Raw genomic sequence first — 6,000 nt, 5'->3', positions numbered from 1 at the left:
AAGGAGCTGTTTTGTCGGAACTGAAAGACATACCAGGAGAGCGACAAACCCTCTCATCCTTCTCATCCTTCAATCCATCACACCATCCCCCCATCCATCCATCCAGCCATCCCCTCATCCATCCATCCATCCTCTCAATTAGTGGCGTCTGTGTGTTCCCTCTGATGCATAGCCACTGTATAACATGGATAATTACTTTCATTAGCAGGCAGGGATCAGGGATATCACTGGCCCCTGGGTGTCCTTCCAGAGGAATGCTGTGTTTGAACAGGCCTCCCTCGGGAGAGAGAGCGACCCGCTCCGTGGGCTACAGCCAGCCAGGGTGTACAGAGGCCTTTGAAAAAAAAAGGAGGTTAAGAGCATTGGGAATCTTCCTTGAAGTGTGATCCAAGACAGAGGAAGAGAGAGAGAGAGAGGAGGAAGAGAGCAGAGACAGAGACAGGGAAAAAAGGAGAGAGAAAGCAGAGAGCAGGGGGAGAGAGAGAGAGAGGGAGGCGAGTCACAGAGGAAGAGAGAGAGAAAGAGTGACAGGGAAAGAGAGAGATAGAGAGAGAGAGAGAGAGGGAAAGAGAGAGAGACAGAACGAGAGAGAGAGAGACATGGCAATCAACGTGTATGCAAATCATGCTCAGTCATGTACAGTAGGCAACCACATCACATTCTATTCCAATGGTGTGAAATATGTTCTCATTTCCCCCTTCACTTCCTCTCTGTAGAAATCCTCCAAATGCAAACACTTTCAACATCACAGTTGTATAGAGTATTAGGCAGGGAGGATAGTGTCAATGGCTCATAACATGTTTATTTAAAAGGATGTTACCAGCTGCGCTGCTGCAGTCTGCTTAGTGGTAATGTTATGCTAACAAATGTCATTCTTCTATATTTACTGATACGTATTTAGCCCATATTAGCATAAAAAGAGCCGGTTGTAGCCACTGGGCTGATGTAAACAGTCTGGGCCTATTTAAGCATGACCCTTGTAGCCTTCCGTTTCTCCCAGTTTATAAATCTGGTACTTCCAGCAAAACTGGATGACAATGATAGAGTGAAGCCATCCAAAAGACTCTCGTAAACTCACTGAACCCTTATCACGACCCAAAAACATTTTTTTTTGTTATTTTATTTTTGTAACATTTCCCTATTAAATCCAGTTTGGTTTTGTTTTTCACAAGGAGACCAACAGTCTGTAGGAGCGAAATTGCTGCTCTACTATTAGCCCCCCTGTAGATGGGCACCGACGATAGCGAACAATAACAACAAACAACGTTGGCACATATAACAATAATTGCGAGAAACAATTTCAAACAGATGGGTTGTGTTGGACCAGCTCCCTCGTGTGCGTGCTGCTGGCGTTAAATATAGTAATTTCATTGACAAAAAAGAAAAGGCAACAGCGAGGGATCGGCTGTCGGCCAATCTGGCCATTCGGAGGTCCCTAATGACCCCAGAGGTCGCGGGGTCACCGGAGTAAAAGCAGATCAGAGAGCGCCGCCGGGGCCCTCGGCCAGCTCCGAGCCCATAAATCCGCCCGCCACTCAGAGGAAGCCATCTTTTATTTTTCCCGTTTCAATTAAAACACAATCACAGTACTCACACTGTGCGCCAAAGCTCATGCACAGAGGTTATAATTCAGACGCTGGGGGCGTAAAGGGGATGGTGTGTGTGTGTGTGTCTGTGTGTGTGTCTGTGTGTGTGTATGTGTGTGGGTGGAGTGGGGGGGGGGGGGGGGGGCGTCCATGTCAGTAGAGGTCATGGTTTTTACGCTCATGGAGCTGGTGAGCTTCCGATGACTCACGGTCATGGACTCAGAAGGACAAGAGACGGAGCGCAGGATCAGAGGGGGGACCGTGGCCCTTCTACCGGACCCCTCGGCCCAGACCAGAGGGTCAGGCGGCGCATTGGGGCGTAGGCTACTGCTAATGGCAGTGACCGGTGCCCTTCTGGCTCACTTCAAAAGTTGACTCACTGAACATGTGACAGAGGGAAACGTGATTTTGTGGACGGCTGATGTTTGCACAGTGACTTTACTGCATTTTCAGAAGGATCACGTGTTGAAGCTTGTTATTTTCAGAAGTCTTAAAACAATAACATTGCTAAATTTGTCCACTGGAATATGTACTGTATGTGTATAGCTTGTGTAATATATGTGCGTGTATATATATACTGTATATATAACGTTTAAGTCATAATCAAGCTAAACAAAGTATTAAGATTGTAGCTAGCATCAAAGTATGAATCTTATGCTTTTATAGTCCTAATGAAATAATGTTCCTATGCTTAATATGGCAAAACGTTCCTTGACAGCAAGAGGAAAGATTTTGTTCATTGGTTCTTCCATTCTGCCATGTTCTCATAAAGGTAGAATGCGTAGCTATTTTAGTGCGCTTTTCGCTCTCCAGTCAGACAGCCACCCAGTGTCACTGACACCAGGTTGACAGCTGTTGTTTGTTACTTGCACCGAGTAAGACAATCAGCCCAGCAGGAACACTTGGGACATAAATGCCAATTAATTCTGTGCACAGAGAATTTTAACCCACAAATGCATTGCCTTGAAGAACACGATGGGCAGCACAGCTATGGGGATTCACTCAGAGGAAAATTGTGGTGACTCCTTCACTTGAGGACAATCCAAAGTTGCTTGAGTTCCCAAGACTTGCCTTGCCTCCTTTACCAATGAATAATCAGCTCTTGAGCTCCCTCTAGTGGCCACAGCGCTGAGCGCTGTGTGTCTTGTTCGGAGGGGTGAGAAAGCGTAACCAGAGACCCTCACAGCGCGTTGGTGAGGTCTCTCGTGGGGCTGGGCTACCTCCGTAGGGTCACCGAGCATCAGGTCGCCTGCATTCCACACTGGACATCCGATAGGCCCCCCATCCGAGGTAATGGGCATCAGTGGCCCCTCCGAGAGGAGTTGCACTCGCAAAACTCTCAACAGCAACACGCGCAGGCAGGCATACATGGACTGCTTTTGAATACCAAGTCTCGTCCAATCACTTTGCTCACAATAGCCTCGCTGTCCTAGGAAACAAGTGCCAGTCAGAGTCTTTGTTTTGGTGTATTCATAGTGAGTCACTGGCTAATTTAGTAAAGGAATGCTGGGTAAAAACGTAGACCCGCACCGTTAGATACTGTAACAAATAAGTTGTCAACCCATTCTGTCTGTGAGTTTCATGACACGTGGCGGAGAAGCGTTCCTCTGGGTGTCCAGAGGACAGATTTTATAACCTCCAGCTCGCTCTCAGACCAACACGCAATGCTGCACCGCTATGCAAGGCTTTTTACTCCAGCAATGCTGAGCGGATTGAGCCTCTTACGGGGTAACCTCTGGCCCTCCTCTCTGGCCCTCCTCGACCGTCCTGACCCATAACACTGACCAGCAGCAGTCCTTTTAGTCACTTTTATGACCTAGCAGGCCTAAGGCCTTCCTGGAGTGTCCATTACCTAAAGCCCTATGTGTCCGTCACTTACACTCTCCACAACAAAACACATTTTAATGAATGTTCTTTATATTATATGTTGGTGATCAAATATAATAATAACGGTCTGCGATAACATAAATGAACACTATGCTATATTTGAATGTATAGGCTCGTATATTCTGCACATCAAGGTGTTTAATGTTCTTGACTTCAGAGCAAGTCAGGCGTTCTGCCTTTGCTTAACAGACCCATCATCTGAAAGACAGCTTGACAGCAGTGACTGCTCAGCAAGTTCCTGACTGGAGTGACTGGCACCAAACCTCATGCATATTGAGCAGGTGCTACACAGGCAATGGAACACCCGGGTCAGACTACCAAGGTGTTTCCCCAGGGGTGGGGGGGGCTTGTCCTTACCCAGGGTGGGGGAGAGAGGCAGGCGGGCACAGCAGGCTTAGGAGAGGGGGGGTTGGTGGGGGTGGGGGGTTCGGCGGTGAACTCAGGTAGGGGCCCTGACTAATGTTACATCTCGGTGACCCCTCAGTCTGCCGCCAGCTGCCAGAAGGCTATTATTTCCCATCATGCACAGGGCCGTGGCACCTCCCATGAGCCTTTGCAGGGGCGTCACCATCTGCCAAGGAGATCTGGCAATAAATCACGGCTGATATTCAAGTGCTCATGACTCGGTACTGAGGTGAGATTAAAGTTGTTCAAGACTTTCTGTAGATGTTATAAAACCTGATTCTCCTTCAGTGTGCAACAAGTGTGCCGTTGTAGCTGGAGTGTTTGTAGTTCATGATGAACGGTCTTGGACAACATCCAAGTAATGCAATCAGGAGAATTTAAACCGGAGAATTCAGGAAACAGCGTGTTTCCTGTAGTCATAGCGATGAGAAATATGTCAGCAGTTAAATTACAGTACATCATTTGAAAATGTAAAGACCACAAAGAGTGAACAAAAAATGTATGGTAGAACAAAAAAGGTGTGTATGTGTGTGTGTGTGTGTGTGTGTGTGTGTGTGTGTGTGTGTGTGTGTGTGTGTGTGTGTGTGTGTGTGCGTGTGCGTGTGTCTGCTGATCTCTGTGTGTGTGAGTGTGTGTCTCACTCATTCCTCAGAACATGGCACTCAATAAGCACATTAGACATTTACAGTTAAAGCTACATGTTCTTCCTTCCAGACTCAACCTCTCTATCTGGTTGCCCACACCTTAGGCCCCTCTTTGTTTACATTATACTGTGTGTGTGTGTGTGTGTGTGTGTGTGTGTGTGTGTGTGCTGATCACTGTGTGTGAGAGAGAGTGTGTGTCTCACTCACTCCTCACACTGCAGAGCATACCACTGAGACACTGTCACACATCTCAAATGGCGGCTATGCTTACAGAGACCTGTACCTAGCATATCATGACAGAATATAGTGAAAGACATATCAAACCATTTTCCACACTCAGTGAGAATATACAAACATGATCTTGCAAAATCATCTGTTTCATCAATTTCTAGTTCTTTCCTCTACCTGCTTGCTTGACACTTGAATGTTATTGCCCTCTACATTTGTCTTTTTTTCTTCTAGAATTGTTGTGAGAATTTATTTTAAAAGCTTAAACTGTTTACCATGTTGTAAGTCGCTTTTGCTAAATAAGTGTCAGCCAAATGTAATGTAATGTTGTTAATAACTGGGGTGTTCAGTGAGGTGTTCATGTTGGAGGTACAGTACAGTATGCTGTTGCTTTGATTCTAGCATGGAGGAGACTTTTGAGACCAAGGTCATTAAATACCAACCACTCCCAAACACCATCTCAGAACTATTCATAGGTTTCATCAGGTCCCTTTGCAGAGGTGTATTAATCAACCACCATGCAGTCTGTATTGATAATCAAGGTGCTTGATTTTATCTGTGGAAAGGGACCTGATGAAACCCATGAATAGGCTATAGGTGCAGACTACTTGTTATTATATTCGGCAGCTGAGGACACATACATAGGTTGGTCATAAGAGGGCTGCAACAGCTTGGGGATGGCCAAAAAGAGGGCTAAACAATTCACAACGTACTGTGCCACCATATATAGATATATAGAAGAACTGTTATGCTTATTGAGTGATATTGTGCGGTATGCTGCTGGTCCATATGTTTGCGTATTTACTCAACTGCATCTTTAATATTTGTGCTACACTGCCAGCTGTCCAAATCTATACAATGAGAATAAATCCTAAATACAAGTTATCCTAAATAGGAAGTTGTACATGGCCTACACTTTGGCAAGGTGCATGGTCACCGAGCTCCCCCTTGTGGTAAGAAGTGGACATAATTCACCAAGGCCCTAATTGAATGGGATCATGTCCAATATTTTAGACAAGCTTACAAATGTCTTTTTCCCCTTTGAATGGGAACAATTATAATACATGTAAGTCAAATGCCCATTCAATACATTTAGAAGTAAACAGCAAAGTTCATTTTTCAGCTGAACTTTGTTGACTCCACCACAAGGTAAATATCTGCTTGAGCGACCACAAACTGAGAACAGTGCCATTGATCTCTGCAAAGCTGAGCTCAGAAATGCAGTGGTTTGAAATGTTGTTTCCATAGCG

The sequence above is a fragment of the Sardina pilchardus genome, chromosome 4 (genome assembly GCF_963854185.1).
Source record: "Sardina pilchardus chromosome 4, fSarPil1.1, whole genome shotgun sequence".
In the NCBI taxonomy this organism is placed as follows: Eukaryota; Metazoa; Chordata; class Actinopteri; order Clupeiformes; family Clupeidae; genus Sardina; species Sardina pilchardus.
The sequence above is the reverse complement of the archived record's forward strand: the minus strand, read 5'-3'. Positions refer to the sequence as shown.